We start from the raw sequence: 24,790 nt of genomic DNA, 5'->3' as shown, positions 1-24,790 counted from the left end.
GTTGGTCATAGACTGGACAGTGTTTGGTTTCTTCATTAAATATTTTATCAGAACATTAAATACAATTCATTAATCACATTTGATAAGATATGTACACATACAAAAGTGCATTTGTTTTCATTTTAATATTGTATGTCTCTCTCTCTCTCATATATATATATATATATATATATATATATATATATGAGAGAGAGAGAGAGAGGATTGATATGTAGTTTGCTTGAAGCATTCTGTGGGATAGGTATGTAGTAGAGATTTAGAAGGCTATCACAATGCGAGGAATGAAATATAGTCGTTGTTGGTGAAAGGAGACAAAACAAGTGGCAATTTGCAAATCAATAAGTACATACATATATGTCTATATATACATATATTTATTCAGTTGCATTGTCGCAGACATAATAAGTAAGACATTTGTACCCAATACAACTGAATAAATATATGTATATATAGACATATAAGTATGTACTTATTGATTTGTAAATTGCCACTTGTTTCGTCTCCTTACAACGACTATATTTCATTCATCGCATTGTGATAGCCTTCTAAATCTCTACTACATACATACATACATATATATATATATATATATATATATATATATATATATATATATATATATATATCCCTTTGTCTCTTTAATTTGATGGATAATATAATCATTTTGAGATGTCAGCCACTATTTTAATGACGTCATGAAAGATGACGTCATCAACTTTTCACAGAAACAAATAAGATAAAATCTTTAGTAGTGTGTATACATGTATTTTTTTTTCATTGCAAAACCATTATTTAACTTTTACCCTTTTCACTACAGTAAATATCTTTTCCAGCAGTCATCATTTAGGGCTACGACAAGAGAATATTCTTAACATTGTTTTGACTCTCGAGTATATATCCGACAGAGTTAAACACAGTAAATCAATCGAGAACCACATCACTAAATAAAAGCATATACGATATTAACTGATATATACTCAGGAGTCAAAATAATGGAAAGAATATTCTCTTGTCATAGCCCTAGTCATAATATAACCCAGATTCCATTAACGACGACACCTCCTCCTCCTCCTCCTTCCACATAAAAGTAATAGAAGCTTTAAAAAAGTTTTACATTCAAAATCAAATTCACTTTTTCTTCTGGCTCCCCATATGGTTGTCTGTATATAACATAGCAAAACTTATTTATATCGAAAAAAACAAAAAAAAAAAAACGTAGCCATCTGCCAATAAAAATGTAATCACTATAATTATATATTGGGTGATATGAAGAGTGGGATCCAATGTGTTGGGTTTTTGGTATCATCTCTTGATCTGTGGTTGTTTCGTTCTGAAATTTTCTATATCAGACATATACTTTGTTTTTTCAAAAGTATCTGTAGATAAAACTAAAATAAAAACGATACTTATTTCCATCAAGAAATCTAAACAACTGATAAACGTGTAGAATGAACACAATTCACCCACTCCTAGAGATGGGTGAACTGCCAGTTAATAATCATCCGTTATTCTGTCATGAAACACACATACACAAACACACATACGCAAACATACATACACAAACACACATACGCAAAGAGAAAACAATAAAACGGAAATTTTTTTTAGCAAAAGTTTTATGGTTGTTTTGAGTTATGCAATTTCTGATGGATAGAATCAGTTAAAACCCTTCTGAAAAGTAGATGGATGTCCTGGTGTTCTTAACGGAGTATTCTCAAATACAACCATAAGTACAGTGAGGATTTCCGTTATTTTCGTCAAAATTGGAAACCTATTCAAATTTTCACCGAATATAGAATACGCGTTTCTTTTGTCAGACTTTTTTTAAGAAGAATCACTTAAGGATTTCATTTTATTTTGATACAACCATAACTACAATGAGGATCTCCATTATTTTCATCAAAGTTGGAACCATTTGCAAATTTTCACCAGCTATAGCTCCATTGATTTTGTGGATGACTTGGGAAAGGCAAAAAATCCAGTTTGGAGTCCCGATGGGCAGAGTGAAATACTGTCATACCTTTTGACAACTCCTGCAGTTGCGCTGCTTTGCCTTTCCATCAGACTTTGTCTGCAATATAAAGATGGGGACCCTAGTAACTGGGCAAACTTAGGTCTCCTTATCACCAGCCAAGCCTGCACTGTATAGTCATAGCAGATGCTGCAGTGCACTAGAATAGATGTAAAATGTCACTGCAAGGTTTCCATCTAATTATCAAATAAAATAATGGATTGAACATAGTTAAAGGACACTCAAAGGCTCTCTTTTCATTGGATACAATACCAAGATGTAAGGGAGGGAGCCATCATTTCCCTGGATTGCTTCACTTACCCTTGATCCTCATCTTATAATATGCTGGAGGTATCAAATGCAATTTTTTTTTTCAAGCTTTGGTATGACTCTACCGAGTATTGAACCAAGGTCTCCCAGTAGATTAATGAACACTAACCATTATGCCAAAGGGGACGATAGAGTATTAAACGCTGTAATTAAGATGTAAGAACTCTTACTAAAAAGTATTTGTGTGAAGTTTGAACTCTTAAGTTGACAACTGCAAGGTAAAAACAGAATTTCCATGAACAGAGTTTCTTTCCAAAATATTCCCATCTATGGAGCACATTACCACAAGTTTGCAACACAACATGGTTATTTTCAAATCCAATGTTAATACATACTTGTCATAAACTGTCCTCACAAGCAATCAAATTTTATTCTATTATTTTCAATTCTCTTAATATATATCATTATTTAACTGGCAATGTATCCGTCTCTAGTATCAAGGCTAAAAGCCATTTGAAGATCAGTGGTCAATCACTAATAAATAAAATAAGGAAAAGGACTTAAGAATGGAAGGCATGTACTTACCCGTCCTTATTCAGTCATCCTGTCAGAAGTCCTGTAAAGGAATAGACAATAATAAAGATTTATTTTATTATCAAAGAAAAAATTTGGGTTTGTATTACTACACACAGATTCGAAAAAGTTATCAAAAAACAAATACATAGCAAATAAATATAAGCAAAGATAAGATAAGTTACTTTTATACCTAACTGGTTAATATTTTTAGTGTTTTATTTAATGTAAAATGTTTATTCGGCTCAAAAAACAGTGTTCACCAATGTATTTGAGAAATACAATGGCGGCAGACTGTGTCGAACACGTTAAGTTTGGAAAAATAAGTTTAAACTAAAAAAACTATACAAAATACTGTTAGGAACTCACTCAGTATATGTTACCGTGACATAGGCTGACATATATTTGTAGGGGTTTTAACAGTATTTTGTATATTTTTTTTTAGTTTTAACTCATTTTCCCAAACTTAATGTGTTCAAACGAGTCTGCCACCATTTGTATTTTTCAAATACATCGATAAACACTGTTTTTCAAGCCGAATAAACATTTTACATTAAATAAAAACACTAACAAATTATCCAGTTTGGTAGAAAAGTAACTTATCTTGCCTTTGATAGCATTTATTTGTTATATATTTGTTTTTTGACAACTTTTTCAAATCTATGTGTATAGTAATACAAACCCAAAATTTTTAAATAAAATGAGAGCTAAATTTACTTTTAATTTTAATTTTTAATATAACAAAAAAAAAAAACAAAGTATTCAAATAAAAGAAAAAAACACCTTAGTAACAATATATATATTTAATTATTTTTACAATACTCTAATAGCAACATATATACTTTGTTTTAACTAAGACTCATCATTGTGGCTATATATAACTATTCTGCCAGCTGCATGATTTGAACACCAGACTAAAGTCACATCATAACAACTACGTGAAAGAGAAGAGAAATAAGCCCTACTATTGTTTTAAGTCTAAGTATTTAGAGTATTCGTCCGCCCAAGGATGGGGCCTGTTGCAATATTGACTAGTTAGAAGCTTTTTATTATTTTTGAAAAGAGCTTATATCTATATATTTATAAAAATGAGAATGTGTGTGTGTGTGTGTGAGAGAGGACACTTCTCAACCTATATACTCAAATTTTTTATCTAAAAACTTTAAATTTGGTATATAGAGTATTCAGATATGTGGAAATCTTTTTAATCGGTTTTCATTTGAAAAAAAAGTTCCTAAGGGATCAAAATTGAAAAATTGGTACATGTAGAGGGTCATCAGATTTTTATGCGCCTGCATGAATGATTCACATGACATATTCCTTATGTTAAGAATAAGTTGATTTAAAAGCACTTTTTAAATAGACTGTAAAGCTGAACTAATGGTCATCATACTTAACTTACTGTCTTTAGGTTTTGGTTTCGATCTCAGCTCAGATATTATTTTGCGTTTTTTTTATTTACAAAAAGTGAACTGTTTAGAAAAAGTATAATACCCACATGCATATGTGTGCCACAATGGAAAGTGCCCATTTTGAGAGAGCTGGGGGCTCTACATTAATAAACCTTGTGCCTAACTTGGTTTGTACTTGTGAGGTGCAGATGTGTTTGTGATTTTGAAAATGTTCAAGCCAAGAATGACAGTTTGTTTATAAAATTGAACCAAGGCAAAACGATATAAGACCTTAGAATTTGAAAGGTCAAACCTGGAGAACTCGTCTAGAAGGCATTCGAAAACAAAACAACGTTCAAACTATATGAATATATCTTCTCTCTTTATGCCGTTCTCTCTCTCTCTCTCGCTCTGTCTCTCTCTTTCTCTCTTTCACTCCCTTTTTCTCTCTTTCAATGAAGAAAGAGAAAATTAAATATAGTTTTATTGTTTTAAATAGTTGACGCTTGCATTCTGGAGTTGGTGGATGCGACATAGCATCAATCTGGTTTCTACTGGTCTTTATAAAAATATGCTCATCATTTTTAAGTCTTAAATTATATTTTTATAAAAATGCATGTTTGCTATTTTTGTGTAAGCATTAAATTCCAGCGTGCCATTAATGCCGACGATGGAAATATGCTTGTAATGACACAATGAAGAAGCAACCAATGCCTGCCAGTTATAGCCAACAACATATCGACCAGTCATGTTGAGGTTTCCATGTGCCCATCGTTAGATATTGCTCATTCCCCCGGGGAGCTAGTTGTGTTCCCAGGACGTTCCTCAACCAAGTAACTCCCCCTCCCCGGGGAAACAATAGGACCATATTGTTGCCGATTGTTTCTTGCATAGGAACAAGCATGACTCTACCAAATAAAAATCTATGGACACAACACTCAAAGAAATCAACCACTAGACAAAGCAAAATCCACGGAAACACAACAATGCAAGAACTCAACTCAAGAACAGCCACTTCAACCCAGCATCTACAGAGGAAAAAGAAGACAGAAGAAAACTCCAGAAAAACTAAGGTAGGTGATTATTTCCTCTGCTCTTTTTGTTACTCTGCAAATTTTTTGGTTTTAATAATTTGTAAAAATTATTTTGTGGATACAGCATTTTGTTTAGACGTCGGCTATTTAAATATATATATATAAATATATCTAAACAAAATGGCTAACACTCACCAAGCCCAATTTAACAGAATCCTCACAGGTGGATCGAAGATCCCAATCTTTACTGGAAAACCATCCGACTTTGGGCCATGGCTAGCAGCTCTGAAAAAGAAAGAGCGGGTCTACCAGCTAACAGACCCAGAACTAGTAAACCTGGCATATGATTTTTCGGATGGTCTAGTATTGGAAATGATCAGAGAATTTCTCGGTCATCCAAACTGCACCAGTAAGGATCTGCTCGATCAAGTAGCAGCTCGGGCTTTAATAAGAATAAAGCAAGATCAGGAGAGGCACTCGCAGATTTAGCAAGTAGGATGAACAAACTTACTAAGTTAGCTTATAGGGACGCAGAGATGAGGGAGGTGCAGCGGTGCAAGTGCTCTTAGCTGAATGCTTCATAGATGCGTTAAGTAACCCCTTTATCAAGGAGGATGTGGTCAGATCGAATCTGACAACATTATCAGAGGCCGTCTGATGCTAGACAAAGCAAAATGTTCTATGAGTGACTCCAAAGTGGGCACAAGAAAGAGGAGGCTTTCTTAAAAGATAGCGTTAACAGGTATCAGGGACCAAGGGGGCCCCAACTAGACTAGGGTACCCAAAACCGAACCTTACAGCAGCTGTAACACTGTAAGATATGTTTTGTGGGTGTGCTTCGGCAAGACTGCAGCGAGGACGTTCCAGCTATAATAGGCTAGAACAAGACTGGCAATAGTCATCTGAAGAAAGATTAAATAACTTCACTTCAGGAAAAAGCAAGGTTAGGTTACACTAGAAACCCACTCACCACCAACCGCCACAGATGGCAAATACACGGATATGCAACCATGACAAACCCTCAAAGAAAGGAGTAATCCTGGGAAGGATAAACACCAGAGGTCATGGATGTCTAGAAAGTGGTGAGAGCATACCTAAACAGCCCACCAAAGAAATAACTCGGTCAAGAAAACTTGGGAAAATAGAGACCCGAAGAAATAAACTCTTCAACCAGGGCTCCGGAATGGAGCGTATAGTTAAAATAAGGGGTAGACCGATAGAGGCACTGATCGACACTTGATCGGAAGTCTTGCTCTACAAAGCATCAGTTTTTGAGGAGATAAAAACGCATAAAGGAGAGTTAAGGGATTCTAAGCTAACAGTTACTCTCGCAAACGGGCAAAGGACGGCATTAAAACATGGCCCATTTGCCTATTAAGATAAAGAAGGCGAAAACTTTGTCAAAGTTTTATATCACCCCAGACTTAGATCGGGAGTTGATATTAGGTGCAGACTGGTTGCAAAGGAACCAAGCCCAAATAACCTTTCACCCTAACCAACTAACGGTTAGAGGGGTGAACATCCCACAGTAATAATATCAGTGGTAGAGTCAAGTTACCGCCATGCACTGCATCGACGCATACTGTTAGAGCAGTTTCTAAGAAATATAAAAAGAATCCACCCCATCAGCATCAGACCAGTCCAAGAAAGGAAACCTAATAATATAATAATAGAGGCAATTACAGTATGCGCCCACCTATCCACACCACAGGTACTTGTGAACCGTAAAGGCCTCAGAAAAATTGTCAGCTTTTGACAGGACTTTTCCTTTCGGAAAAAGGGTCTTTCAATGACTAATCCCTTCACACAAAAATCCAAGAACTCTCAAATGCTTACAAAATATCTGGATAACCCAGAACCTAGAGAATTCTCGAATTTACCCCTGTTCAATATTATAAGTAGTAGCCGACTACAAAACAAAAAAATTTTGAAAACGGCCAAGAAATTTTTTGGAGGAAAAAAATAAGAAAAAAAAAAAAAAAAAAAAGAGAGAAAAACATATCTACACAGGAGCAAAGAGAAATTGTCACTAACACACACACACACACACACACACACACACACACACACACACACAAAATGTTGAAAAATTCAAAACAAGTAAAGCTTCACAAAAAGTCAATAAAAAATCAAATGACTATAAAACTAAACAGGGAACGACTACCGTTAAAAAAAAAAAAATAATAACAAATTAATCAAATGCTATAAAAAAAATTATCAAAAGAATGAATGTTTAAAAATAGTCCATAAAATTAAATGAAAAATAAATCAACAAGGGAAGATTAACGTTTAAAAAATAAATAAATAATAATGATAATATTTTATTAAAAAAATGATCAAAAGAATGAATGTTTAAAAAAAGAAAAAAAAAAGGAGTGAGATTAATACTTAAGAATAATTGAGAGAAGAGAAAAGGAACTTTAAAAATAACCATTGCGCCAACGACCCAACGACATTTGTTAGTGAGAGCAAAGGTCACAAAAAGGGGGGGGGGGATGTGGCACAATGGAAAGCGACCCTTTTAAAGGAGCTGGAGGCTCTACATTAATAAACCTTGTGCCTAACTTAGTCTGTACTTGTGAGGTGCAGATGTGTTAAGCAGGTGTTTGTGATTTTGAAAATGTTCTGGTATGACTCAAGCCAAGAATGACAGTTTGTTTATAATATTGAACCATGGCAAAACGATATAAGACCTTAGAATTTGAAAAGTCAAACCTGAAGAACTCGTCAACGAGGCATTCGAATACAAAACAATGTTCAGACTGTATGAATATACAGTCTCTCTTTTTATGTCGTTTTCTCTCTCTCTCTCTCTCTCTCTCTATTGTAGTTTTTGGTTGCCCATAACTGCAAATTACTTAGGACTTCTATGCATTCATGGCTGACAGAATGAGAGCATGCTACCCCTGTGAAGTAAACAAAGGGCTCCATTTAAAATTCTGTGCAGATTCCCGAGTTTGACAGAAAGGTTTCCCAAGTTTGGCAAGATACACTTGAAGGTTGGAGGTTCTAGCATTCTTATTATCTAACTTACCCCACAACAATATTTCTGGAAATTAGCAAAGATCCAAAGCAGAATAACCGAATATTGTGTTTAACTTGGTATAATTGGTTCCAGATTTGTATTTCAACCGATTCCAGTGGAAACAAGTAGAGCAAATAGAGCAATAGACCCTGTCACCTGAAATATTCTCAACAGTCTTGCTCTATTAATGATGCACCACATCAAGAACCATCATGAATTAATTCGGCTTCATGAGGACTGCTCCATTGTTACTCTGCAAGAAAATGCTTTGAGCCTGCTCTCGACCTGCCAAGCTAGCAGGACATCTGATGAAACTATCTAATCTTCCAAATATATAGTTTCATGTTTAATATGTGGTTAAACAGACTTTCATAAACTTTCAAAAAATTAAAATTTTCAAAATTGTCAAAAGTTGAATGAGGTATTTATTGAAAAAAACAAATTGGGGCGGGGTGGGGTGGAGGGCTATTAGCAAAATAAACAAGCAGAGATTTGGTGTACTGGTACAATCAATTAACTTGGGTGGAAAACATAACAGAATAACAAACTCCAATCAGTATAGATCAGGAGGAAAGATAAGTAATCCGGGGTAATTTTAGTAGTTGATAATAACTTAGATTATGGAAGAAGAGAGAAGAAAGGTGGGGGAGATCTTTGAAGCAAGTCCCAAAAGAGGATCTGTTTTTGCTTAGAAAGATATCTACAAGAACAAGAAAGAAACAGCTGTGTAGAAGGATAGAAGGGAAGATAGAGAGAAAAGGGAAAGAAAAAAACCCACTTTAACAGAGAATCTTTTTTTTTTTTTTTTTTTTGGTGGTGGGTAAATCTATATAAATAAACAGCAGATGCATTCGTGTCTGTGCGCGTATATATTTAACCGATAAACTCTTAAACTATTTTTTTTTTTTTTTTACACAGTGATCACCACTTCTCAAGGCCCGGAAGCCACTCAAGGATAAGGGTTATTGCAAGTACATTACGTTAGTGTGGAGATTTGATGAAGTGTTTACTTAAGGGGGCGGTTCATTAGAAATTTGTTAACATTGGACTTGAAGACATCCAAGTTGTAGCCCGGTGGGAAGCAGGCAGATGGAACAGAGTTCCACAGGCATGCAGTTCTAAGATAACATAACACTGAAATTAACAGGAAATAGTAATCATACACCAAGGATAGTTTAGAACAAGTAAAATCTTTGGATGAATAATGCGTACAGACATCTGCAAATTGAAATGCAAACTGTTCATTTCAATTTGCCGACATTTCTTTTTCTTCCTGCGCATACCCAAATTTAATTAATTTCTTCAAGTTGTTTAATATTAAATCTTTCTTACCTATCTCTTGATAACTACATCGGTAGGGAACGTGGCTGGAGTGCTAATTGTTTTGGTTTCGATTCTAGCTGATGGCACCCAAGTATTTTTTTCTTTTTTAAACTTTTGAAATCTCTAGTATATATAAGGTACAATATAATATCCAATAGAAAATTGGCTCTGTAATAATAAATATGAAATCAGCATGAATTAAAATATATTTAAGCCTATTTCACAACAGGACAAGTTCATGACCCCTCCCCTCCCGTATAAATTAAAATGTAACAATTATTAGTCATTTTCAAAACAGATTTTCATTATATTACAAAAGTGTTAACTTAGTTGGACACAAGGTTAGTTTTAAGGCAAAAAGTAAGCACATTTTTTTAAGGTGGCAAACGAGACGAGGAAGATTGTCAAACCAAACTTTAAAAAGAAAAATAATTGTGTGTTTTTTTTTGTTTGTTTTTTTAATCTGCATTTTACATCTTAGTTTTTATTGACATTCAAATCCAAACAATAGAACCAGTGGGAATTCATACTATCAGGTCATTTCGAATTTTAATTCTGTAATTTAATAGTAAGAAAATCTAATAGTTATATAATACTACCAGGGCCACATAGTGTCCCAAAATGGCCGTAATTTCGATAAAGCACATACACACTCACTCAATATCCAAGTTTCCGGTCTATGTCACCTTCGGAAGAGGTTTGCCAATACTTATGCTAAGTCTCCAATGATTATGATTGTGGGGATTGACTGGTGTTTGCTGATTTCAGAAATTAAAATTTCATTGTTGAAGATAAAAATTTATCAGAATATCCAATTAAGTTTAAAGAATTCTTTGCAGCATCATTTAAAAGAAATCCTGAAGTGTCAGTTGAAGAATCAGTAATGAAGCTTTTCTCAATTTACACAAACGGTTCATAGTCATCCTTTAAAGCATGGCAAGGTTCCTAAGCTCGAAAAATGGGTACTTGTAACAATTATGACTTCATATGATCCAATTTCGGAGCAAAGAGCAAAGCATTGAAAAAAAAAAAAAAAAAAAAATAGAAAGAAAAAAAAAGGAGACATTAACCTTCACGTTCCTCGATTTAATGGATTAAAAAAAAAAGTTCTGACATTTAATCCGATTCCAGGAAGAACAAATAAATGTTTTTATTGACCAATTTTATTAAACTCATCAACTTTTCTCTCTCTTCTCTCATCAGTTAAAGTGCTTTCAAGAAATAACCTTTCCAAATCTGATATGAGAGAGAAAAGAAAATGGTGGTGGTGGTGGTGGTGGTAGGGGGTGGGGAAGCTCACACGCCCACCTCGAAGGAATTTTTTTAAAAAGTGAAGAAAAGACAGGAGTTAAACAAGAGAGGGGGTACAGAAGGTGGGGAGTGGAGAGGAAAAGGGAGAGAATAGAGAAACTAAAAATGGGAAAAGAATGGTTTCGTGTAGAAATGGAAGAAAATGTAAAAAAAGAAAATAATTCCACTTGGAAGCATAAAAATAGCTCACTGAAAACAAAAGTGAAAACATCTTCCGAATCAGAAAACAAAGTTAAAAATCATCTATTTTCTATTTCTGTTGAATAAATTGCCGATTAGAAATAGCAAATAAATAAAAAGTGGAGGTAAAAAATATATTAAAAAAGGACCCCCCCCCAAAAAAAAAAACATTTATTTTGTTAATAGGCAATTAGAAAAAAAAAAAAAAAAAAAATCAGAATATCTCCACAAATTACAATTTACAAAAATGCAAAATTGGGAAATGCAGACAAGCCCAAAACGACTTTGCAACAGTCGACAATTGGCAAACGGTATCTCTTGTTTATTAAACTGTTAGATGAAAGTACAGAATATTTTTAAGGGCTCCCCCCCTCCCTCTCCATGTTAAGAATGGTTTTGTAAATTTCAGTACGTTTCATAAACTGAAAATATTTTTTTTTTTTTTTTACATCGAAATTATCGTACAATGAGTGTTTTCGCTTATAACTTTTTTTCTTCTTTAATTTTTAACTGTTTCCTATCATTGTAAGCACTGGTTATCATTTTCGGTTAAAAAAAAGCTTTTGTTTGGACTAGACATAACCAAAACGGAAGAAGAGAGCAAGTATTTTTTGACAGAATCTCTCCTTAAAAATCTACCAAAAATCAAGTAATTATTCAATAAATACGAAAATTTCACCGATTATTAAGTGAAGAACGAACTTTCTAATAGTGTATTTTCTTCCATAATTGATATTTTTGCCTACAACCCCAACTTCTTTATTTGTGGGTATAAATATGCTGAAAATAATCAGCCGAAACTGGACAAAATATATTGTATATTGGAGGGTGAGGATTGTAAATAAAACAAACAAAACAAGAAACCAACTGTGCACGCATCATCTGAATCTGAATTTTGAATGCGCTTAATTTTTCATCTTGAGTTTTAAAGTGTGAAATTCATTGAATATGTTAATAAATTATGTTTCAGATGAGCAAATATATATATATATATATATATATATATATATATATATATATTCATGATTTTTACAAAAAACACTACTTTTAAATCTTTGAAAAATAAATTAATAATTTTCTTTTAGTGGGCCCAATATTGCTAATATACCATTAAATAAGAAATGCTTTGAAGAATCGACATTAAAAAAATAAAAAAAAATATGATAATTTCTTTTGGTAATTTCTTGTTAATTCACCTATGGTGGACCAACCGTGATACTAGATGCAGGAGTTGTTTTCAACACATACGACGCATACCATTCCCAAAATTGTCACCCATCTGATGCTGGCCAGCCTCAGAGTTACTTAACTTCAGGGGTTATGTAAGCAACATATATATATATATATATATATATATATATATATATATATATATATATATATATATATATATATATATCGCTTATGAAAAAGAATTAAACCCTTCACTTAATCGTCAAATCAAATGTTAAAAATACATTAAATTTATTTAGTCTTATCCAATCCTCCATAGATCATTTTAAACCATCATTATTTTTTTTAATTTAAAAAAATCTTTTTATTTCGATACAGAAATCTATAGATTGATATAAAAAGTTGGAATTATTTGAAATTCAGGTACTTATAATAATTTTGCATATTCTTATAGCAAATCATTGGAAAATCTTTTAAAAAATATTTGAATATTTTATCGATCGAGACAAGTGGTGGTGAATGGTGTGGTTTCAGAAAATTTAAAATACATTTTTAAAATAGTACAAAAGTTTTATATTATTCTGCTTTTAATATGATAAAATTCAGGCTTTTATCTTTCTGGAAAACAAGTTCCTCAAGAATAATAGATTTTAATAGATTTTAATTTGTTTAAAAAAAAAAAAAAAAAAAAAAAAAAAACATTTATTTTCCATTTTTTTGGCCGTGCCTAGTTTGGACCTTTCCAGCATTTTACATAACATACCCAGAATATACGGATGATAACAGTCCGTATACTGCATAAATATTGAAATCAATTGATCTGGTCTTCCGCCAGCTAGAGAAGCTGCTGACAAATTCTAGTGAACATATAGAATTCTTAAAATTCCATGCTAGACACTTTCCTATATTTATTTATTTGTAAGAATTATTGGATATTTAAATATTTTTCTATTTAAAAAGGAAATAAATTTGTAGACACAAGTTATCTCCCTTTGTCAAGAGAGACATTTTGAAGCATTAATCTATTGAGAGCTATCTACCCCTGAATTTGATCAGTCGACAACAAAACGGGAATGCACAATGGAGGACGCCATTGAAAGCAACAATTAAATCCTCTCCATTTCTTAGAGTTGTAAAAGTTTTAATAAACCATTATTTATATTGTTAATCTCCATAGATTCGTTTTCATCCATTTACTGCCTTCATATTTCCATCTTTACTAATTACAAACCGTTCTACAACAAAATCCCCATGCTAAACATTTTTTTTTCCATAGGCATCCCCATTTATTAAGGCCAAGAGGTCACTCGGGGATAAGGGTTAAAGAGTCTACCGGAGAAATTGGACAATATAATAATCGTTAGTAATAGAAATTTGGTAAATTTGTTAACAAGTGAAACGGCTCATAAAGAACTTGTTTACCTTAGACTTGAAGGCAACCATATTGTAGTCAGGAAATTTTTGAAAGCAGGAAAACGGAAGACAATTCCATAGGCGTGCAGTTCTAAGAAAGAAGCTTTGTTCATGGAATCTACGTTTAGGTTTAGGCAAAGATAAAGAGCGGGGGAAAGTATTGATAGTGTTTTCTGCTAGACGGGTGTTTCTTGTGAAAGTTTGGCGAGGGGGGACCATAGATTGGAGCTCACACGAGCATTTGCCATGAAAATAACGATAAAGCAGAGACAAACTAGCAACATCTCTTCTGTGAGAAAGAGGTTTCAGGGAAGAGAAAAGGACATCACCTACGAAGCTACGAAGTCTATTTTGAACTCTATCAAGGCAGGATAAATCCTTTCTAGCAGCTCCTACCGAAATGTGGCAACAGTATTCCATCCTTGGACGTACTTGGCTCTTATATAGATAGCCTCAAAATGTATTTGTTCTGTACTGAGTCAGGAGGAAAAATCCATTTTGATTGATAATGTGTTTTATTTTTGTCTCATTGTTTTGTTTTGAAGCATATCAACTCTTTTCAGATTATTTAATGCCGAATCCACTAATTTTAGAAAAAAATATTATGCTTCAAGTTCTTTACACTGTCATTTTTTTTTTTTTTTTTTTTTTTTTTTTTTTTTTACATGGAGGTCACCACATATCAAAGCCTGGAAGATAATGGTTATTGCGTGTACAGTAACCAATGGGATAGTGTCGTAGTAATCGTTAGTATTGGAGATTTGATAAAGTGTCTTACTTAAGGGGGCAGTTCATCAGGAATTTGTTTATGTTTGACTTGAAGACATCCAAGCTGTAGTCAGGTGGGAAACAGGCAAGCGGAAGAGTGTTCCATAGGTGTGCAGTTCTAAGAAAGAAGCTTTGTTCATGGAATCTATGTTTTAATTTAGGCACAGATAAAGAGTGGGGAAAATTATTGACAGTGGTTTCAGCTAGCAATATTTATTCATGGTTTTTGGTTTGCTTGTTTTGTAGAGGAAAATTGTTTTTTTGCTTTCTTTTGACTTTGCAAAACATGATTGAGTTTTGCAAAAAGAAAGAAAAAAAATCAGTATTAGGTGCATTTTTGGTCAGGAAGTCAGTATCTTCAGACAGCCTGATCTAGTTGCATGAGTGCCTTTTTTTTTTTTTTTTTTTTAAAGAAGATGGGTATCTCAGATATTTAAAAATAAAAAAAAACAAAAAAAAAAAACGAGCTCGTGTTTAACTTTGTCCTCATGAGAAGGCAAGGAAATAGAGACCTCTATTTTCAAAAATTTAGAAATAGTTGGTTCTAAATTCTTTGGACTGACATGATCCATTATTGCCGTTTTTGTAGAGAGAGAGAAAAGGGAAGAAAAATAAGGGAAAAAAATTAAAATAGATCGTTGTAGCCATGTTGTCTGCCTGCTATTTAGGAGAGCGTCAGAAATGCTCCAATTACAGATTAAAAAAAAAAAGTGGTGATGGTGGGGGTGGGAGGGATCTCAGGTAACCCATCCATCTGGCCACTAAAGCGGAAAAGGAATAAGATTTTAAAATAACTGGAATGAAGGGAAAACCATGTTACCTATAAATAAATAAATAAATGAATAAATAAAAATGTGATCTCAAGTTACTTTTGCAGAGGAAGTATTTTTATTTATCTTGCATCGTTTTTCAAATGAAGAATCGTTTTAGCTGTTGCAGCAAAAAATTTCTCGGTTGCTAAATAAATGTTCAGCTAATAGATTTGGTTCAATGGTTAGGACAGCAAATATTTCATAGAAAAAAGATATCTTACAGAAATAGAGATTTTGTCAGTCACAATTCTTTTAAAACATTGCAGAATTTTTCTCATTTTGAAATATCAGAGATCTTTACTACTTTTAGAAAATAAGAATAGCTAAACTCTTTAGGCAAAATGGCAAAAGTTATAGCCCGTTGACTTAGAATGAGCGCTTTATGCCATATTGATGGTTGAATATGGTAACATTTGTGTTCATTTTGCATTAAATACTAATATTTATTAATCCCTAATGGTACATTTTTTTTTACATAGGCACCCCCACTTATCAAGGCCCAGAGGCCACTCGAGGATAAGGGTTAAAGTGTGTACAGTAGTCAATTGGATAGTACAGTAATCGTTAGTATTGGAAATTCGGTAAATTTGTTAACTGAAGTGGATCGTTTCATCAAAAACATGTTTATGTTAGACTTGAAGACAACCATATTGTAGTCAGTTTGAAAGCAGGAAAACGGAAGACAGTTCCACAGGCGTGCAGTTAAAAAAAGAAGCTTTGTTCATGAAATCTACATTTAGGTTTAGGCACAGATAAAAAGTGGGGGTAATTTTTATAGTGTTTTCAGCTAGACGAGTGTTTCTTGTGAAAGTGTGGTGAGGGGGGACCATAGATTGAAGCTTTAAAGAGCACTTGCCAGGAAAATAACGATAAAGCAAAGACAAACTTGCAACATCTCTTGTGAGAAAGAGGTTGCAGGGAAGAGAAAAGGACATCTCCTATGAGACTACGAAGTCTATTTTGAACTCTATCAAGGCAGGATAAGTCCTTTCTAGCAGTTCCTGCTCAGATGTGGCAACAGTATTACATCCTTGGACGTACTTGGCTCTTATATAGATAGAGAATTGCATCAGCAGTGAGATATCTACTGGATTGATAGAAGGATCCCACCATTTTTCCAGCCGCCTTGGCAATGGATTTGATGTATGTGTTCCATTTCAGATCAGGAGTAAAGGTCAAGCCCAGAAGCTTGTCAAAACATGACCTACCCAAGACGAGAGCCATTCATTTCAATTAATGCCAGATTGGGATCAGAGCGTTGATGATGTAACGATAGAAGCTCGGTTTTAGATGCATTAAAAGTAATCAGCCATTTCTTTCCCCATGTTACCACGTGCTCAAGATCAGAGGAGAGAGAATCGGAGAGAAATTGGTCGTTTACGGTCTTAGATGTGCTACCATAGATGGTAGTGTCATCAACATAAATGTCTACGAATGATGTAAGGATATGATTTGGTATATCGATACATCGAATAGATATCATAATACTTCGCTGCACCATATAACAAAGATATATACAAAATTTCAGCCAGATCATCTCAGTAGTTTTCAAGAAAAAAATGGAACAGACAGTTAAACAGATGGACGAAGAGAAATATAATATAGATAAATTCCCAACAAATAAAGTGAAGGTCATGATTGGAAATTGAAACTGAAACCTTGAGATTTTCAGCTTGAGATTTATACTCATACTTGAACTTTCTTATAAAGCTTAAAACATTACCTTGCTTTGCCATGACGTCGTAGATTTATGACGTCACACTAAATCTAACTATTAGATAGATAGGGCCATGATAAGTAGGACTACCTCATAATGATATAGTGGTAACTAAAGAGTGAATCTACAACTCTAAACTCTCAAATTAGGTCTTCAGTCCTAGATTGAGTTTTGCGACATACTCCAGACAATTGGGAGAAGGGGAGATTGAGTACTTGACGTGGTTATGAAATAAGGTTAGGACATAGGGTAGGCAACAAAGTTCGTTTTTTTAAAAGAACATTAAATGCAATGGTTTATTTAAATAATGTGTTTTGAAATAGTACTGTGTGATTGTTTTTTTTTTTAAGATCATTCAAAATTTCCGCAATGTATTTATTACGAAAAAAAAAAAACAAAAAAAAAACTGACTGAACAATGGATAAATTCCCTATGTAAATAAGATAAAACTTAGTAGAAAAACAAGAATGCAAGACTATTTTTTTTTTTTTTAAAGATTTGGAATCCATTCTTTACTATGGAATTGGTATAAAAAATGGTTAAAATTTTTAGAATCATCCCGTTACTAGTAAGACGCATGAATTATGGTTGAATCATGTTGACACACTGGTTCTGTCAAATTACTAAAGTTAAGCAATGTTTAACCTGGTCAATACTTAGATGAGTGATCATCTGAAACTACCAGATAATGTAAGCAATGCACTATCAGGTGTATAATATTCTTGCTGGGAGTATATACGTCTTTCAAGGATGGTTTGAGCGATCCAATCAGTTTAATGGCATCACAGTGGGGATAAACACTAGATCTGTGAATCTTCACTAAAAACATGCATTCCCTTTCCTCATCATCCGTACTATGATAGTGGGAGGGGGGGGAAGTACTGTCCTTATAATTCTGTCCTCTTTAGGAGACAGTAAATAAGTGTTTAAATTTTAAATTAAAATATGCAAGTTTATGTTAGAAAGCCAAAATACAACACAATTTTTAAAAAATAAATGTCGAAAACTTTAACTTTTTAAACAAACAAGTATTTGTTTATTTAAAAATCTGCATTGTATTTTGGCTTCCTAACGCAAACTTACGTATTTCAAATGATCTGAAATGGAACACATACATCAAATCTGTTGCCAGGGACGCTGGGAAAATGGTGGGATCCTTCTACCGCTCCAGAAGATATCTCACTACTGATGCAATTCTCTATCTGTATAAAAGCCAAGTACGACCAAGGATGGGTAGGAGCTGCTAAAAACAGCCTATCCTGCCTTGACAGAGTACAAAATAGACTTCGTTTTTTAGTGGGGGATGCCCTTTTCTCTCCCCTGCAACCTCTCTCCCACAGAAGGGACGTTGCGAGCTTGTCTTTGTTTTATCGTTATTTCCATGGCAGGTGCTCGTCTGAGCTCCGATCCCTCGTCCCCCCCATGCCAATCTTTCACGAGAAACACCCGTCTGGCTGAAACTACTGTCAATAATTTTCCCCACTCTTTATCTGTGCCTAAATCCAAACGTAGATTCCATGAGCAAACTTCTTTCTTAGAACTGCACGCCAGTGGAACTCTCTGCCGCTTGCCTGTTTTCCCCCTAACTACAACTTGGACGTCTCTAAGTCCAACATAAACAAACTGCTGACAAACCGCCCCCTTAAGTAAGACACTCTATCAAAACCCCCAATACTAATGATTACTACAATACTATCTCATTGATTACTGTACACGCAATAACCCTTATCCCTGAGTGGCCTTTGGGCCTTGATAAGTCATGACCCCCATGTAAAAAAATTTTTTTTTTAATTTTAAACAATGCTTATATCACAGAAAACAATTTCAACTAATTCATTTTTCGCATGCAATACGTTCCTTCTATCCTGAATATTTGAAAATATCACCGTTGAAGAACAACACGCGGATACCATTTTTCTCTTCATATTGATACCATGCCATGAAGGAATAAAAATAAAACAAAACATAAACTTGGTCCTAATCCTGACGAAGACACTATGATTGTCGAAAAAATTGATTTTTAAACAAATAAATATTTGTTTTTTTTGTTAAATCTACGCTGCATTTTGGCTTTCTAACATAAACTTATATATTTCAATTTAAATAAACAATATTTAATAGGCTTTTCTTGAAAAAAAAAATTCTTTCATATAATTAAAATTACAGTAAGTCTCATCTTTGTTTTCAGTGTTTTAAATTTATCGTCTGATAGTGTTCAGATCAGTCTTTTTTGGCTACTTACTGTAGACTGCCAGAAGATACAAATGCGACCTTGGGTCAAGTTCTGGATCAGCACCAAACGTACTGCCACTGACATGCCATGATGGTTAAAAAAAGAATTATTAATAAATCATCATACTCGTTTAATGTGAACTAAACATGTTAGCATGTATTAAACGGGTTAAGAAATTGACTTCCAAAGTAACCTATCTCTGAACAGGTCTTTATCCTTCTTTCTTACAAGTCCATTTTCATCACTTCCTACTATGTTTTCCTTCCCATATTAACTTGACCTGCTACCATAACAGCTCTATATCTATTAATGTTCGGATGATTAATCAGAATCGGGAATTGGAAAAATCGGAAGATTTAGGGGTATCGGAATCAGAAAAATTTGTACCGATTTTCCGATGCCAAAACCAAAATGATTCTTTTAATTGTTTTTTTTTTTTTTTTTTTTTTTTTTTTTCTTGATTTTGTTTAAAGTAAAATTTTCCATTGCTGGTAATAATCATAAAATAATAAATATTTATTAATTTTAAAATACCAGTAAAGCTAAAATCGATAGATCATCCTCCACAAGTGTATTTTGACGTTTAGGGATTGGCATATTTAGCATGTGTTTTTACAAAAATCGGGGAAAATAACAATCTTATAGTTAAGTAATTAGAGATTTATAAAGAATCGGAATCGGTAATTGTATCAGAATCGGGAATTTAGCACAGAATCAGTCATTGTATCGGAATCGGGAAAAATATAGGAATCATCCCATCACTAATATCTACTAAACCAAGAACTCGTATATTCCTTCAAAGTGATCACACCATCAAAGTCTATTCTTCTGCACAAATCTGTTCACATTTCATTTTCCAAGAACCAAGCCACTGTGGCATTTGAGAAAACCATTCAGGTAAGTTGTTACATTGTTTCACAACCTTGAAGGCCACAGTCATCAAGTATCTTTAACTGAATTGAAATACCAATAGAAAAAGAAAAGATAACGTTAGATAGCAAAATCTATTAAAAAATAAAAATAAAGTAGGTTTAAAAATAATTAAAAAGTGGTTGAAAAACAGATTTTTTAAGCCATGCCAGCTGTTCCTGAGTTTAAAAGAACATGAAAGTGGGGTTAAAGCTACAACTGTACTGGCTGACCTCTCTTTGATAATAACTTTCAGATTTTCCAGTAAAGAAACAAAAAAATCTTAAGATCTTGGGGTTTTTTTTTAAATTTTTTTTTTACATAAGAAAACAGTTATGAAGAATAAGAGAAAAATGGCAAAGTATCCACGCCTTTTTTTTGGGGGGGGGGGGGGGACAAAAAATTTTTTAGATCAGAAAAATTTTTAAAACCAAAAAATTAAAAAGAAAACTTTAAAAAAAAAAAAAAAAAAAAAAAAAAAAGTATGAAAAAACAGAAAGAAAAAAATATTAATCACCACCTATTATTTCTTCATGCCAACATTATGCTGGTCCTAGCAAATGAAAAATATCTATGAAATATTAAAACTCCAACGATCTTGGTTGGTTGATCTGTGGTGGCTGAATCACAAAATAATTTCCTATGAATGCTAAAAAACATAGTTCTAATTGCTATCTTTTATCTTTCTCCGTTTTTTTTTTTTTTTTTTTGGTTCGCTCTCCTTGTCACTTCCTAAAGCAAGTAAGTTTTTATTGGAAGGTAAACTCCAAATATTTTTCAACCAATGAAAATCGTTTCAAGCCCCAAAAATCTATGTGAAAACAGTAAGCTAATGTGAAGTTAGAAACTCCTATAAAACAGGCAAAATCGGTTTTCTTCAGACTTCACCAGCCACCCTTGCACAGAAGAAAGCAAGAATGCCTTTTACCACCCTCATCCTTGTGCGTGTGGGTCGAGGAAAGCAAGTTGCAAAAGAAGACACAAGGACTCGCATACTAGCATCTTTTATCTTGCACATTCCTATGAACTAGCAAGAATCAGATACAAATTACTACTCACAGCTATATACGCACCAACAAAATAGCCTCTACCAAAGCCAAGGACCACACCACAGATTATTTGCACACCGAATGTATTAGGAATGGGTGAATAAAGTGAGGAGGGGTGTATTAAACACTAAAGTTTCCTAATCTGAAGACAGAGCAATCAGTCTACAGGCCAGTACATATTTTCTGTCAATCAAAAATAAATTTTACTATAATACAGCGCAATCACGTTGACACACTGATTCTTGCCAGATCACCGAAGTTAAGCAACGTTGAGCCTGGCCAGTACCAGATGAGTGACCATTTGGAAAGGCTAGGCGCTGTATGTACCTTCTGGGAAAGTTGGGCGTGGGGCCAGCACCCTCATCCTTTAAAAAGAACTCCTCGCTACAAAAAACATCTACAAAAGTTGTAGATGGCCTATGCCCCTCCAGGAGCTCAAAGGCTATGGATGGATGGACCGAGTATAGGCTAAAGGCAGTAAAATGTTAAATATTTTCAAATGAGAAAGTTATAGTGAGACTTTGGTCCTACTGTCAGGACCGTCTGCTGGAATACTGACTTTCACTTAGAGCAGTATCTGCTACTACTTATAGTTGTGCACATGGGTAATTTACCATAACATATATACACACTTATTGTCTTTAGTGTGTGTGTGAAAAGGGCAATATAAAAAACACCAATTATTTTCTAAACAACTCACAATCAGTTTCAACTAAGAAATTGAAAATTAAGAGAAAGACACCGAGTACACATGTGGAGGGAAGGGGACAGGAAGTCATTCTTTGATGAAAAAAGTCATCTAACAGTCATCTGTTAGATGACTTTTATCTGAGTCATCTCTACTCCCTTCTTGAATCATTTGACATCTCAGCCTTTACAGCAAAATTAAAAATTTCAGTTTTCACAGAGAACCGTCGTAAAAGGCCGAAGGAAGACAAAGCAGAGATGAAGAAAGAGAAAACAGAAAAGAAAAATGAAAGATGAGAAAAAGGAAGAAAGAAATAAAATACAGCCAAATAACAACGTAAATATAAGATAAAGCTCTATCCATTTGGCATAGATCAGTTGAGAACTCACATCTATTGATTTTGGTGGAAATCTATTTTTTATTATTTTTTTTTTATTAATAAAAAAAAAACAAAGAATTCACCTCCCTGCTTTATGCCAAAGCAATAGCTATTAAAAATAATTTATTGTATACAATTATTTGAACACAAATCACCATTTTAGCTATAGCAAGGGAGAAGGTGCAGCTTTATATCTTTCCAAATAGTATTAAAACATATGATCACAATAGATCCAACAGAGTTTGAACCCTGCATAACTGATCCAATTCACTATAATAGTATCCACCAGCTCTTCCTCTCTCACCACATGTTTGGTGACTCAAATCCATAATTTAGAATATAGAATTGGAATTTGTGCCAAAAGCATTCAGCTATTTTGAATCTCTTACAAACGCAACCACTCCTACTAGTATTACTATGTATGCAGCAGTAGAAACTATCCCAGGAGATAATCCGTGTAACAATGAAACAACATTTAAACATGAGGTCAGAAGAGATCTTCTATCTAATAATAATAAAAAAAAATATGTAATAACACACTATATATAGGGTGTGGATGGTATTTGTTTGCAATTTTCAACTGATAATTTTATGCATTTTTTTTTTTTTTTAACTTTCGTATCAGTTTTGTGTTCATGTGCTTATATTTACCCTCACACTTTTTTTTTCCAGAATAATTGATTGAAAACGATGAAGCTCCATAATTGGTGGAAGAAACACCGAATTCTCCTTGAAACCTGCACCGGAAAGACATAAGAGTTTAGATTTCCTCAGCAAAAACAGAAAGATGGTAGGAAAGGCCAGAAAGGAATGTTAAAAAATTAGGATTTGACTAGGAAGTAATATCAAAGAGAAAAATGCATGATCGCTCATTTGATACTGTTGGAACACCAAAGTCATACCATCCCACTTTTTCCATGAGGGTCTCAGGGCTATATCCACATTCTGTGCAAGGTAGTGAAACCCTGGATTGACCGGTGCGTTGCTAGCTGTGGCAGAAAGACAGAGCATCTTACCATACTAGCTGGGAAACTGAAGCCTTGCTGGTAGATAATTTCATTGACAATAATTTATATGAGATCTGACCTTTCACTGCAACCTCTTAGACTTTTTTGTGTATAGCACAGTGGAATGGAAACCCAACAGATTCAGTCGCATTACAATAAGTTAAAGACAAAGATCATTAGTCTTTAAGGGTTCAAGTTAGGAGACAGTGGTGAAAACCTAAGACCACCTCAAGGTTGTCATCAGAATCAAAGATGGTTCTATGGTTTCATCTTCAAGTAAAATCTACAGAACAAATCATGAAGATGATTCAAATTTGATGAAATCTAAAAATAAAAATAGACAATAATCTTGCTGTTAAATAATAAGGGTACGTCTACCAGTATCTATTTAATGTTTTATATTTGCTGGAGAAATGTTTAGTGTAAACAGGAAATAAAGGTTAGATGGGGGTCAGGGTTAGGGTTAGATAACTGTGCCTTTGATGGCCATTACCTCTTTTGAGCAAAGAAACTGGAGGAAATAGGGTAGGTGTGAAAAGCGGGGACTCATAGTTGGAAGCTGAAGCAGCAAGACTTGATAATGAATGACTTGAGTATTGACAGTGGTCAAACCTCAGAAATCTGTAGCCTTGGTATTTCTCCCCATCGCTAGCAGAGAGAAGAGCGACATTAACAATCAAATAAAACGATCCTTCTCCAAAATTGGGTTACAAGTATTTTCTTTGTGTTGTGTTAACTTTAATTCCAGAGCAAGAATGCCATCTGAGAACAACAAGAAACGATATTGGATGAAGTGTCCTCAGTCTTAGGAGATCGCTGTGGTTGGGCATTGAAGAGATGAGGTATGCCTTGAATGTACTGTTTATGATTTGTTAATTTGCATTCGATAGACCTTTTATTTTATTGTGGCATACATAACATTAGATCCCTCCCCAGGAGGGCAGGTAATGCAACATTGTGAAGAAAGATCACCTGCACCCTGCAATTCATTGTAAAGTATTGCTATCTTTCTTGTACTTATACTTGTGATGGCATTCATCTGGAGTGAGTTGCTATCATCGAGTATTTATTATTATTATTAAATAAATGTATAGTTAATGTGTCTTCAATCCTATAAATGACTTGCACTCTATGATACAAATATAAGAAAAAGACACACTCATTGTGACGGACACTGCTCCATTGCTGTATTGAACCAACTTCCACATACTTTACATGTAAAAACGCCACTGAATTCATAATCAAAAAGTTCTATGCATTTGTGACTTCTAAACTTGACATTACTATGATGAACACTCTCACATTCATTGCAGGTCAAATCAGTTTTTGAGATTTGAAACATTTTGCAAGAATCTCTCCAGAGTTTCTAATAATAAATGTGATTCTTTTCAAATTGAGTTTTTATCATTCTGCACCAAAAATGACCAAAAAGCAACCCATCCCAATTAACAAACTTTGAAATTTCCTCCCATCAAAGTATTTTTTATGCAGTTTTTATACCTCATTTTAATTCTGTGTGATTGG

At 33.8% G+C, this 24,790-nt stretch overlaps 1 protein-coding gene and 1 long non-coding RNA gene across 6 annotated transcripts in view; one reads left to right on the top strand and one right to left on the bottom strand.

Annotated features, from left to right (window-relative positions):
• LOC145277652 (vang-like protein 2) overlaps nt 1-24,790 on the bottom strand; it is a 605,707-nt gene that overhangs the window by 346,433 nt on the left and 234,484 nt on the right. For all 5 annotated transcript variants that reach the window (XR_013868189.1, XM_080129252.1, XM_080129249.1 and 2 more), the window contains one exon: nt 2,867-2,897. The gene's annotated coding sequence lies outside the window, so the exon portion shown is untranslated. The remainder of the gene's footprint in view (nt 1-2,866; nt 2,898-24,790) is intronic.
• On the top strand, nt 4,750-24,636 carry LOC145277651 (uncharacterized). The gene is made up of 2 exons (XR_013868188.1): nt 4,750-5,318; nt 22,932-24,636. It is a non-coding gene; the product is annotated as an uncharacterized LOC145277651 (long non-coding RNA).

The sequence above is a fragment of the Euprymna scolopes genome, chromosome 6, assembly GCF_053919585.1.
Source record: "Euprymna scolopes isolate OS-2025 chromosome 6, ASM5391958v1, whole genome shotgun sequence".
NCBI lineage: Eukaryota > Metazoa > Mollusca > Cephalopoda > Sepiida > Sepiolidae > Euprymna > Euprymna scolopes.
Note: the sequence above shows the minus strand (reverse complement) of the source record. Positions and strands in the feature narration are given on the sequence as shown.